Genomic DNA, 13,643 nt, shown 5'->3' on the forward strand with positions numbered 1-13,643 from the left:
TGTTCAATGGAGCTTACTCCTAGCCAAATGTGCATAGGGTAACAACGATAAAATGGTGACTCTCAGAATCCAAAGAATGATCATGCTTGTTTTTGAAGACCTTTGCTAAAGACCTGGAAGTCAAGATGCTCAAACCATTTTATTTTTTTCAAACAGACAGTCTAACTGTAGCTGCAAAATTAGAATTCATTACCAAACCCGGAACTCTGGAATTTTGTCCCAATGGTTCTTGGGAATTTGTCACTTATTACAGAAAGTAATTGTCCCACTTACTTTATTTATTTATTTATTTATTTACACTACCAATCTTGCTATACTTAGCCAGCACCAGCCCACATTAACTGGATTTTACTCATCACAGTTGTATCTCTTGCATTGCTTGACATTTGGCCCTCACTGGTATTGACCTTTAAATTCCTCAACAATTTGGGGCCAAGTTATTTGAAGGATTACCTGCATCCATATGATGGATGGCCTTGGGACCAGCTTCAGAGAACATGATTGGAGGCCCACCTTTAAGATACATAAGGCTGACAGAGCCTTTTTGGTGGTGCCCCCATATCTGGTGGAACCTCCGACCAAGGTTCATACATTTAGTCCCTTCAGTGCTGGCTCTTAAAGGGGTCTTGAAAACCCATTTATTTCCAGCTGCTTTTAATTAAGATATTGAACTTTTCATAATTCTTTACATTGCTGCTTGTTTTAAACAGTTGATTTTAAATTGCCTTGGTTAACTATTGAATTTTCTGTGATCGTGTCTCTGGCTTTTGAAATGTTTTAACTTGGTTTGTATTTTATTGTTTTATTCTTTTTATGTAAGCCATCCAGAGAGGGCTTTGCCTTAAAAAAAAACAGCCTAGAAAATTTTAAAGCACAACAACTTGTGTGTTTAAAACAACAACTATAGTATACAGACTACATATACCTACTGACTTAGCTGACTGTTCCATGCATCTGGCCAAATGGACTCTGGCCCATTAAAGCTTAGGACACAATGAATTAGTCAACAACAACAACTTATTGCAGTCAATAGACCGTTTCAACAAAAGTTACATACAGAAACACTTAGCGTACAGTTAGCTATTAAAAAGACAAGTAATCATAGAGGATCTAATAGAAATGGCCAAGTTCAAAAACTTGGCCACTTTGCTCGGTGATTTATTTATCTGTGTTCCAAAGTAATAGGGACATTAAAAATTCAGTTGGGTGGCCAGGAAAAGGTTGTAAAATGGGGTTCAGAAGATCATTCCTAGCCCCTTGACAAAATCTACAGGACAGTAACACATGTGATATGGTTTCCACCTCAGTATTTTTACAGGGACAGCATCTGTTGAGCAGTGGGATTTTGTTATATCACCTTAATTAGTCTTTAAGGTGTCACAAGATTCTGTTGTATTGCTGGATGGCCGTTTGTCCTCTTTGGCAGAGGGCAGTATTCATAGGCTTCCGGAAGACTGGTCTCTGTTGGAAGGCATCTCTATTTGAAAGGTTATCATGTTCAATTCCTGTGAAAAGATTTTGGGCAGAATCAAACAGGGCGCTGTGCCCCCCTCCAGTTCTCTTGTGCCCTTGCTGATTCCATTCCAACACTTGAGCAATAGAGATTTAACACTTCCAAGAGCCACTGATTCCATTGTGTAAGCGGGACTCGCAGCTTGTGCAGTGGAGATTAACACTTCCTACAGGAAGCCCTGAAACAAGTGGAAACACTCATTTCTGGAACAGGGCAGGTCAGAGGATCTCACATAAGGGAGCTCTGCTGACTTGTCCCACTCCAATTCTTTAAAGGAAGCGTTCCATCTCCATTGTGCAGTGGAATCACTGGGAGGGGCCACTTGTGCAATGGCTCCATTCAATATTAGAAACATAGGAAGCTGCTTTATACTGAGTCAGACCATTGGTCTATCTAGCCCAGTATTGTCGACACCAACTGGTAGCAGCTCTCCAGGGTTTCAGACAGGAGTTTTTCCAGTCCTACCTGGAGATACGAGGGATCGAACCTGGGTCCTTGCATGCAAAGCAAGGGCTTTACCAATGAGCTATGAGCCCATCAACAGTTAGCACCATGACAGCAGATTGAACAGGCAGCACACAGGCTGGTGCTCATCTACACCAAGCAGCGTATTGTGTTATGAAAGTGGTATATAAAAGGCAGGAGCCACACACCAAGCAGGATATAGCAGTATGAAAGCAGTATGGTATATGTCAATGGGCCCCAACAGTTGTCAGCGCACTTCAATACCGCTATAAAGCAGTAGTGTGGCTCCTGCCTCTTATATATAGCTTTCATACCACTTTCATAGTGCTTGGTGTAGATTAGGCCTTGGTCACAGTATTCTGCTCTATAGTATAATGTAGCATAGTTCTATTAAAATTATAATTATTATTTCTAAATCATCTATACATATAGATTAGCATATGGAAATGTTATGTAAATCGGCGACCTCTTTTCTCCTCATTTTTGGCGATGTGTTTCCTCTTTGGAGAGTGATTCATAAGTGGCCATGCTGCAGCTATCCCTCTTTGTCATTTGTTCTGGACTAATATTTATCAGCTGAGGAGTTATTATAACCTATGGGCCAATACTGTTTCAAAGGAACTTAAAGCAAAGAACATAAAGAGCTTAAAAAAGCTAATTAATGCATTAAACTGTTTTAAGGTTAAAATATTAGCTGACTCATTGGCAGTAGCACAGTGATTTTTTCCTGTGACATTTATACTAAGCATAAAGCAATAATTTTAAAATTAAATACATTTGCAGTTCAGCTTTGATGTAGCCTTTAACCTCTCATGGCATAATAAATCCATACCTCCAGATCATTTAAGAGTGGGACAGAGCTTTAAGGAGTTTCCAAGCACTCAGTTATGACAAAAATAATTACCGCTTTAATGGGCAATAATTCTTTCCTCAGGGATGACATGCTGTTTACTTACAGTCTATCCATTTATCCCCTGAGGGTCTTCTATTGAAGATATCTTCTTCCAAATTATATGTTGGCTGTAAAGCAACAGTGCGCTTCAAACGGTCCCAACGCACTAACACCTGTAGAAAACAGTACTGCACAGCTGTATTAATTTGTTGGCATGAAATTAAGAGCAAGCTGTCCTATGTGTAGCTTTCCGTGGAACCAACATGTACATACATGTCGGGGATATTCACCTTCCATGAATTAGAAGGATCTTTAAAAGAAATATTCTAGTTTGGTTGGTCACGACAACCAGCATAAGCCAAATACAGGAAATGATAGCTGAAGAGATCAAAGAGGCAGTCAGAAGCTTCCTTTGAGCCATTTCTCTGGCCAGACACAAGCGATGGGGGCTTTTTTGTACCACACTTTCCCCCTAAGTTTGCCATCTATCAATGTCAATTTTCATGCAATGCTTAAAAGGAAATAACATAGAAATAGAACTGGGGTTAAAAAAAGGGGGGAACATCACACTTTTGGGGGAGCACTGTGTGAAGCAAAGGAAATTATTATTCTTAATCTCTGAAAGTTCACATTAGGGCACAGTCCGGGTGCCAATAAATCATAAATATGGGATGCTTTACATTTTCGCACCTTGAGAAACAGCTACAGTTGTGTGAAAAAGAAAGTACACCCTCTTGGAATTGTATGATTTTACATATCAGGACATAATAACAATCACCTGTTCCTTAGCAGGTCTAAAAATTAGGTAAATACAACCTCAGATGAACAACAACACATGACATATTACATCGTGTCATGATTTATTTAACAGAAATAAAGCCAAAATGGAGAAGCCATGTGTGAAAAAGTAAGTACCCCCTTACTGCCTCCATAGGAATTAAGATGCTAAGTAGCAGACAGGTGCTGCTAACCAATTGCTCATAATTGATCATCAGCAAGTATGACCACCTCTATAAAAGCCAAAGTTTTTTCAGTTTGCTGGTCTGGAGCATCCAGGTGTGTGTTAACACAATACCAAGGAGGAAAGACATCAGCAATGATCTTAGAGAAGCAATTGCTGCTGCCCATCAATCTGGGAAGGGTTATAAGGCCATTTCCAAACAATTTAAAGTCCATCATTCTACAATGAGAAAGATTATTCAAAAGTGGAAAACATTCAAGACTGTTGCCAATCTTCCCAGGAGAGGACGTCCCAGAAAAATCACCCTAAGGTCAGACCGTGCAATGCTCAGAGAAATTGCAAAAAACCCAAGAGTTACATCTCAGACTCTATAGGTGTCAGTGAGCATGTTAAATGTTGAAGTTCATGACAGTACAATTAGAAAAGACTGAACAAGTATGGTTTGTTTGGAAGGGTTGCCAGGAGAAAGCCTCTTCTCTCTAAAAAGAACGTGGCAGCGCGGCTTAGGTTTGCAAAATTGCATCTGAACAAACCACAAGACTTCTGGAACGATGTCCTTTAGACAGACGAGACCAAAGTGGAGATGTTTGGCCATACTGCACAGCGCCACGTTTGGCAAAAACCAAACACAGCATATCAGCACAAACACCTCATACCAACTGTCAAGCACGGTGGTGGAGGGATGATGATTTGGGCTTGTTTTGCAGCCACAAGACCTGGGAAACTTGCAGTCATTGAGTCGACCATGAACTCCTCTGCATACCAAAGTATTCTAGAGTCAAATGTAAGGCCATCTGACAGCTAAAGCTTGGCCGAAATTGGGTCATGCAACAGGACATTGATCCCAAGCACACCAGCAAATCTACAACAGAATGGCTGAAAAAGAAAAGAATCAAGGTGTTGCAATGGCCCAGTCAAAGTCCAGACCTCAACCCGATTGAAATGCTGTGGTGGGAGAGATGCCCTCAAACCTCAATGAACTGAAGCAACGTTGTAAAGAAGAGTGGGCCAAAATTCCTCCACAACGATGTAAGAGACTGATAAAGTCATACAGAAAATGATTACTTCAAGTTATTGCTGCTAAAGGTGGTTCTACAAGCTATTGAATCATAAGGTGTACTTACTTTTTCACACATGGCTTCTCCATTTTGGCTTTATTTCTGTTAAATAAATCATGACACGGTGTAATATGTCATGTGTTGTTGTTCATCTGAGGTTGTATTTACCTAATTTTTAGACCTGCTAAGGAACAGATGATGGTTATTATGTCCTGATATGTAAAATCATACAATTCCAAGAGGGTGTACTTTCTTTTTCACACGACTGTAACTGTGATAGCAGTCAAGGAGACAAACGCCATACAAAAATCATCTTTACTCCTGTTTCGGATTATTTCAGCAAATGGTGCAATGATTTGTAATCAAAATAAAAGGTTAAAATTGTTCCTATGAGTTTATCACAGAGCTAATAATCAAGCGGTCCTAACTTAGATGATATCTCATTGTTAGTAGCTCCAAACATGAAATATTTCCAAACTAAGATATTTCTTCATGGAAATACGTCAACACAACTCCGTCCTCGCGTTCATGCATTACTCATGAAGGGGCAGAGTGTACAGGAAGGGGATGCATCTCACCTCTGAGGATGTGCAGTTCCTCCTAGTCTTGCTCTTGGCCTAGCCAGTGGTGTAACTGAGGCTGGACATTGGAGACAGAGTCCAATGCCCTCCCCAAGTGACATGTGGTGGGGGCAGCAGGGCAGCAGAAGCAAGCTCCCTTTTATTCCTAAAGTTATGATGTTCCTCTGATTGAAGTGAGTTCAAAATGCAGAGCTGCACAGTGGGGCCCTGCTGGCTGCATGGGCCCTGATAGTTGGCTGAACACACTAGGCCTGAAAAGAAGGGGAGTGAAATGGAGGCTGTGGTGCACACAGGTGTACTGGGAGACATGCTGAGGTGTAAGGAGCAGCAAGGGAGAAAGGGTTGACATTTTGTAGAAGAGGGAAAACTTCAGATGGCTCTGAAGGTGGAACTGAAGGGTTCAAAGTCATGGGCATCATCACAAAAGACAGTCTCACCATGGTATGTCTGGCAAGGTACTTGGGGCTTTTCCATGGGGCTGAGCAGAACAGCCTGGAATCGCCTAGCTACTGCTAGAAAAGTCACCAAGCAGTGGTGAAGTGAAGTCAAAGCCCACAGGGGTGCACTTTTGGCTTTGCAGGGACACTGACATCTCATCCCATCCCCTCAAATACCTCTTTCCCTCTGAATTCAGCTGCAATCCTCACAGTAGCTGGGGGGAAATTAATATATCATTCCCTGTTATAATGCAAAGTATTTGGGGTGAGTGGGGGTTGGTCTCACAAGGGCAATGAAATCCCTTTAGCTTTTCAAAAGAGCTGCTCCTGGTGGAGATGAAAACCTCTAAAACTGGTTTGTTGCTCCATATCAATGCAGCTGGCTGGACGTTTGGACTCTCCTAAGGGCTGTGGCTATGGGGAATGTCATGATGAGTGCTTGAGCTTCAAAATTTACCACATTTTAGTATTCTGCCACTAAGATCATTTTCTTGGCCTGTCTCTTCTGAAATCTCTTCACTGGCTTCCTATTGATTCTAGGATTCAGTATAAGCTTCTTTCGACTTTTAAAGCCTGTCATAGGGCTTTGCTAGACCTACCGGGTGTTCCGTCATTGAGGAGCGGTGAAAGCGGCTTTTCCCGTTCAGCCGTGACGCCTCATGATCCACACCTGCCTTCAATTTGTGGCGGAAGTTTGCGCCGGTTGTGCTGCTGCCGCCGCGAGCACGGTTGCACAGCCACACCGGCCTGATTGCCGCAGTTTTTTTTTCACTCACCGCATGGTTTGCGCAAGTCCGAAAGACCGCAAACTTGCGCAGCCGTCAGCGATGCCGGAGGCGGCGGCAGTGGCAGTGCCAGCTGAAGTGCTGCTGGTGCTGTTGAGGGTCAACATTGATGCACTCACTTCCTGATTGGGGTCGTGGCGGGTATAATATGACCCGAGGTCAATCGTCTGCATGGGCACTCTGTGCCTACATCTCCCATCATGCCTCTGAAGTGTCGCCGCCGATGACCGCCTCTGTGCCCTCTGCCCCATCCCAAGGAGCCAACCCACATCTGGCCGTAGCCATGGCAGCATCCCACAAACAGCTCTGCCGTCTGCCAGCCTGGTACCCACACCAACAGGCAGCGTACAGCACCGCCATTATGCGGCCACGGTGGCTGCCCACCGCAAGGAGTCACCAACTTCCCATGAAGGCGCACTGTGGGATGCCCGGCTTTCCGAAAACTGACCCACGCAGAGGTTGCAGTAGAAAAAACAGGCGCACATGCCCCAGCCATCCCCAGCAGTGCACCAGCCACTTTTCCGGTCCTCCGGTCCTGCGAAAACTGTCACTGTGGAAATAAAATAAAAAAGCCGCTCCGCCGTGCTGCCCCAGCTGGCGGGCTGGGCGCAAATGGCGGATGCGGCTTGACCGAAGCCACTGGCCACTCCCCTTAGCATGCCTTTTCCTGACCAGTGCGGACCGCAGTGACCTCACATCCTCCCACACGTACTCCAAATTACCGCGGGCCGGCAGGAAAAGGCGCACTTGAACTCACTTTTTTAAAGCCGGGATAACGAGGCTTTACCGCAGGATAACGGCGGATCCTCGTGAACGTCATCTGGAAGCCTCGATGCGACTGCGGAAGGTAACGCGCGCTACAGCCTTGTCTAGTAACGCCCATAGTTTAGGTCCTCCTTATCTTTCAGCCCTTATTTCACATGATAACCCTGTTCGTGTTCTTCACTCTTTGAATGCTGTGCTTCCTACAAGGGGTTCCACTTGACTGGCTCCATCCATTTTCTCTCGCTGCTCCCTACTCTTGGAATTCTCTTCCCGAGTATTTGTGGACTGTTGGTTCAATTGCTGCTTTTAAATCTCAGCTAAAGCCTTTTCTCTTTTCTAAAGCTTCCGAAATTTGAACTTAGATTTTTATTATTCTTGCTAATGTTGATTAATTAGTTTTGTAGTGTTTTCCTATGCCCATCTAGTGCATTCCCTTCCCTTCCTTTTGGATTTATTTGTGTATGCCTTTGTGCCAGGGACTCACTCTTTATTCTCATTCTGTACAGTGCCACATGCATTGATAATCTCTTCAGCGTGCTTTTGGAAGTTCTGATGAGAAGCTGCACAAGCAGTAGGAGAGTCCATGCGAGCCCTCCAGCTGTGCCACGCTAAGAAGAAAGGTGTGCAGAGGATGTGTGCCATCTTCCAGTGTGCGAGCTGCTTGCATATTCTGTCTGTGCAAATCTTTGGACGTTGCATTAAGAGGGCTGTGCAGCATCATGTCTCCGAGGTCCCTCTCAGACAGTGTGCTAGAGGTGGAAAAGGGAGGGGGGTGAGCACCTGGGAGCCCACCATAATCTGACACAGCTGCACATATTTGAGATGTGATTTGCCAAGCACAGCACAGATCTGGACACCTGTGAATTCAGTAAAACTTATTATGAACACATCATTGCCCTAACGATAATGGTGAAAGCGATGAAAGGAATAAAAATGGAAAGAAAGCACCACATCCTGCTTCTGACTGAGCCAGTGCGAATTCTATCTGCTGTTACGTTAACTAGGAACAACAACATAGGGTTTCGTTCCTCAATGGGCTAGCTAATAGATGATCTTGGAAACAGAATCGCCATGGAACATTCTCTGAAATAAGCCAAGCGTTACGTCTTCGAAGGCTCCAATCCTAAACACACTTAGGAGAGAGTGAGATCCCCTTCCCATGTGGTTGCCATGCCGTTTGCAGTCACTTTTATGCCAGTCTGGATATGTGTGAAGACTTCCACCCACATGGTTTACAAACCACACAAACGAGGTCCTTGTGAATCATGGACACTGGCCATGCTGGCTGGGAATTAAGGGAGTTCAGTCCAACACATCTGGAGGGCGCCATGTTGGGGAAGGCTGCTCTGAAGGGTCTGTTGCATGGCTTGTGAAATTGCCAAGAAGTAAACCATGTGGGTAGAAGTCTTTACCTGTACTGGGACTGGCATGGAAGGCACATTTGGAATTTATGGTGTAGGATGGATTCTGTTACTCTACTCTCATTTATACTTTTATTTCTGGTTTTATCATTGTTACATTTTTTTGCCATCTAATTGTGAGCCTCCCCAAGAAGCTCTTGTGCAAGATGACTTTTGTTGCTCTTTAAGAGTTTATTAAAAAGCTATCTTAATAAAATTAGAATACATTCCTGATGGCTGCATTTTAGATTGGAATCAGTTATTGAGTAGGAATATGTGTCAAGACAGCTTCCCACTAGCTACGTATCTGAAGATGCTGGAGATCACTGTTCGTTCCAGCTAACATCTGGAATAAATTAGGGCCAAGGCTTCTTATACTCTGAATTGAGAAGAGAACTTGTTCACTGTGCTAAATCTGAGCACTTTAAGCCAAACCATACTTTTTATTAGGAAGGATCTGCCACTAGTTACAGATGCCAGAAAACTCAGATCTCAGTATTTGGGGGGTGGCAAAGTAGCAATTAAGATTCATTGTTTTAAGATATTGTAACGGGGATGGGGAGGGATGAGAGTAGAGAAGGATGAGGTATATCCAGAGTAGAATGTACATAGATGCATTCAAAAATATTCCATGAATTTCAGTGGATTTGGTAGATGTTGGTGTGAAGGCAAAATCTTTTTTTCTTCCACCTGCTTCCCAAAATTTAAAATTCACACCAATATCCAACAGCACTTGCTATGCTACAAATATCAAGCCCCTACAGGTTACCCCCCCCCTTCCCCAGCTGCCAACTGGGTCCAACTACCAGTGGACTCAGTTGACTCTTCTATCTTCTCTCACTTATAATACCTGCTGCAACAGATGAGTGGACCAATGGAGGCTGGTGGCGCCAATATTGGTGGGACTGTGAATCCATTCTGGGTTTTAGTCAGAACAAGCCAGAACTCTAAAGGAGCTATCCAGTGTGCTGAACCATGCCTTGGATAGCACCTTTAGAGTTCTGGCTTGTTATGACTAAAACTCAGAATGGATTCACAGCCCTACTGAAATTGGAGCCACCAGGCTCCATCAATTCACATAGTACTGTACAGAATGAGAAAGGGAAGTTTGCCAAATGTGGAGTGCCTATACTTCCAATTGCTAAGCTACAGTCATTAAGAGCTGTAGGAACACCCTTATCTGCAAATATCTTCCTTTCTGAGCGACTTGGCCAAAGAGCCAAGGTGTTGATCTCGTTAGCAATTGTTCTATTGTTTAGGAAAACCCTCCCCCTGGGCAAGCAACCCTATGAAAGTAATTTCCATAGAGACCTCATTGTCCAAGCTCTGCCAGACTGAAGTCTCTGTATTCAGTCTCTGCCAAACCAGAGGAGGCAGTGTCAACTCCAGGTTGTTGAATGCCATTAGGCAAGATACGCTCAATGGGCCCCCTACCTCAGGGAGTCTACCTTCTCACCACCATTGTCACAAGCTACTATTGTTCCTCCACCACCACCTTCTCATATAATTGCTCCCACTTGCTTGCTAGGCAGGCAGAGAGCCAGGGAGCAAGCAGGCAGTGGCATCTACTGCTACTCCTTCTCACTAGGGGTGTGCACGGACCCCCCGCTCCGCTTCACTTCCAGATCCGCGATTTGCAGATTGGGCCACTTCGCTCCGCTCCCGCTCCGCCCATGTCCGCTCCGCTCCGCTGCGGAGCTCTGGATCCGGATCGGAGCTCTGTCCCCCCCCCATAGGCTTGCATTAAGCTAAAAAAGTATACAACTTTTTTTCTGTGAAAGTTAGAAACCTCATGTTTGGCACCATGACACCTCATGGAGGTATACACACGCACGCCAAGACTCAAGGCAATCCCATCATCCCCTGAATTTTGGGGAATTTATGAAAATCCAGCACCCCGTTCACACCCCTTTCGATAGCTCCGTCAATTCTCATGTTAAAAACCTCAAACTCGCCACCATGATAGCTTATCCAGGGACACACGCACACCCAGACTCAAGGCAGTCCCACCATCCCCTGATTTTGGGGGAATTTATGAAAATCCAACACCCCATTCACACCCCTTTTGATAGCTCCGTCAATTTGCACGTTAAAAACCTCAAACTCACCACCATGATAGCTTATCCAGGGACACACACGCATGCCCAGACTCAAGGCAGTCCCATCATCCCCTGATTTGTGGGGAATTTATGAAAATCCAACACCCCATTCACACCCCTTTCAATAGCTCCGTCAATTTGCACATTAAAAACCTCAAACTCGGCACCATGATAGCTTATCCAGGGATACACATGCATGCCCAGACTCAAGGCAGTCCCATCATCCCCTGATTTTTGGGGAATTTATGAAAATCCAACACCCCATTCACACCCCTTTCGATAGCTCCGTCAATTTGCACATTAAAAACCTCAAACTCGCCACCATGATAGCTTATCCAGGGATGCACACGCACGCCAAGACTCAAGGCAGTCCCATCATCCCCTGATTTTTGGCGGGGCTTAAACCTGCAGACATCTCAATGGGGCCATTTCAAAGGAAATCCCAACATGCCATGAATTGGGGAGTAGAGATAAACCTATATGAATCTTCTTCCACACTTGAAAAATGGATTTGGAACTTCCAAAACTCCAAGTGAGAGCAGGAAGGACTTCTCCCCTGAGTCAAAGCCAGACACACACAACATCCCTGTGAAGTGGGCAGGGGAGGAGAGAGGGAAGGCAGGCAGGCAGCAGACATTTCTGGGGGCATAAGGAAGTGAGCCAAGGATAAGCCAGTAATGCATATAAAATGGAATAAATAAATAAATAAACAAAGAAGGGGTGGAATTAAAAGCAACAGTGTTGCTGAATAAACAACAAGAAGAACTATTTTAAAAAGGCTATATCTGTCTTTTACCAGCAATAGGGGGACGTGCCCAGGGGAGGGGGAAGCAGCTGCCAGTTCAACTCATGAAAGCCATTGCTTCACCACGAGAGCTGAGGAGTAGAGCTCTCACTTCAACTCATGATAGGCATTGCTCCACCGGGTTACTCTCCTTGGAGGGCTCTAATTGCCCTCCAAGTACAGGAGAGAGTGGGGGCACATCCACATGGGATGCCCTAGGGGAGCTCATCCCCTTGCACCACATCTTTTCAGTTGTTCCCCAAAGTTAGGGTGAGTAGCAGTGCTCTCTTATTATTGGCTTAGTATATGATTTCAGGTTGTGTTTGTGCATTTGGTGGGGCTAGTGTTTTAAAAAACACTGGGAAAAGTCCGTTCAGACTAAGAAAGAGAAGTTCCCAGAATCCCAAGTTACCCATTTTGCCTATCCCCTCCTCCAACTTTGGGATCATGTGATCATGACCGGGAGTTGACTCTGCCCCTCAGCCCTTCGGAAAAGGTATTTTCCCGCCGGTTTTTTAAAAAAATCTAGCACACGAACCGCAGCACGCAGAGAGCTGAGAGTAGTCTCAAAATGACCCCCATCCACGACTCTCCAAGCACATGAATTTTCAGAAAGATAGCTTCAAAAACAACACAGTTATCCACCTTTCTTTTCCACAATGCAATCCTATGGGCGAAATGTTTCAAGATGGCGATCGGATCGGACCGCGGAAACCGGAGCGCTCCGAAAATGGGCGCTTCTCTTCGCCTTGCTTCTAGGGCTCTGTGGACCGCTTCTACTCTGCCTCTGGGCAAGGCGGAGCAGGCCAATTCTCTCCTGCTTCTGTGCTTCTAATCGGAGCGGAGCACATGCCTACTTCTCACCAGTAGTATTCTCTGTGCCAGAGCAAGAGGCTGATGAACAAGCAGGTTTCAATAGTGAAGAGGAGGAGCAAGCCCAGGTGGCAGGCCCTTGGCAAGCACCCAATTATGCCTACCCTTGCTGCTGGCCCTGGTTAGGTTCTCAATCTTTCTATTCTTCATCCTTTATTTTCTACCACCGTTTGGCTCAGTTGTATCTCCACCAACTCCCAGTTACCGTTTTGGTGCACCGGCTTCCATGGGTTCCCCATATATCACTAGATCCAGTCCTCCTTTCTATTATCTCTGTTTTGCCTGAGGTCCAAAGTAATGGTTCTTTGATTATTTTAATCAAGTCAGGACTGATTGCTCTAGTTAGTTGCTTTAGGAAGGGAATGGGCAGGCATCAGGCTTGTCAGTGATTCTTATTAGAACCTCAAGTTCCACCCATTAAAGCCAGGTACAAAAAACATACACTTAAAATTAAAGATCACGATGTCTCTGAGCCCATTCCGAGCCTAGGATTATTGTTATTTTCAGGATCAGAACTGAACTAACCCTCAGTATGCCATTTCTGATTACAACATGACAGTAGGGAAAAGGTGGCAGAGTGCTAGATTTTTCAGAGGTTTATTCACCCAAAGGGCACCTGAATGCTGCAGCACAATAGGATAACCCCATTGCATATGGAGAGGAGGTTATTCCTGAAACTGGGCGAGACACTTTTCCTTCAGTGTTCACCACCCAGGGAGCTTCGGCTGTTGGGCGGTATAAAAATGCAAATAATAATAACAACAACAACAACAACAACAACAACAACAACAACAACAACACAAGCCAGGATTATGTTCTAGGGCACCATCAGCTATCCATTCTGGTTCCTTGAGCTTTTCATGCACTGAAAATGCATGGATAAATATCATCCTCTGTAATGAGTTTGTTAGTGAGCAGAAATATGGACTTCACAGAGTTCCAAAATTTTATTTATTTATTTATTACGTATTTATACTGCCCAACAGCCAAGGCTCTCTGGGCAGTTCACAATTGAAACTTCAATATACAA

The sequence above is a fragment of the Elgaria multicarinata genome, chromosome 7, assembly GCF_023053635.1.
Source record: "Elgaria multicarinata webbii isolate HBS135686 ecotype San Diego chromosome 7, rElgMul1.1.pri, whole genome shotgun sequence".
Taxonomy (NCBI): domain Eukaryota; kingdom Metazoa; phylum Chordata; class Lepidosauria; order Squamata; family Anguidae; genus Elgaria; species Elgaria multicarinata.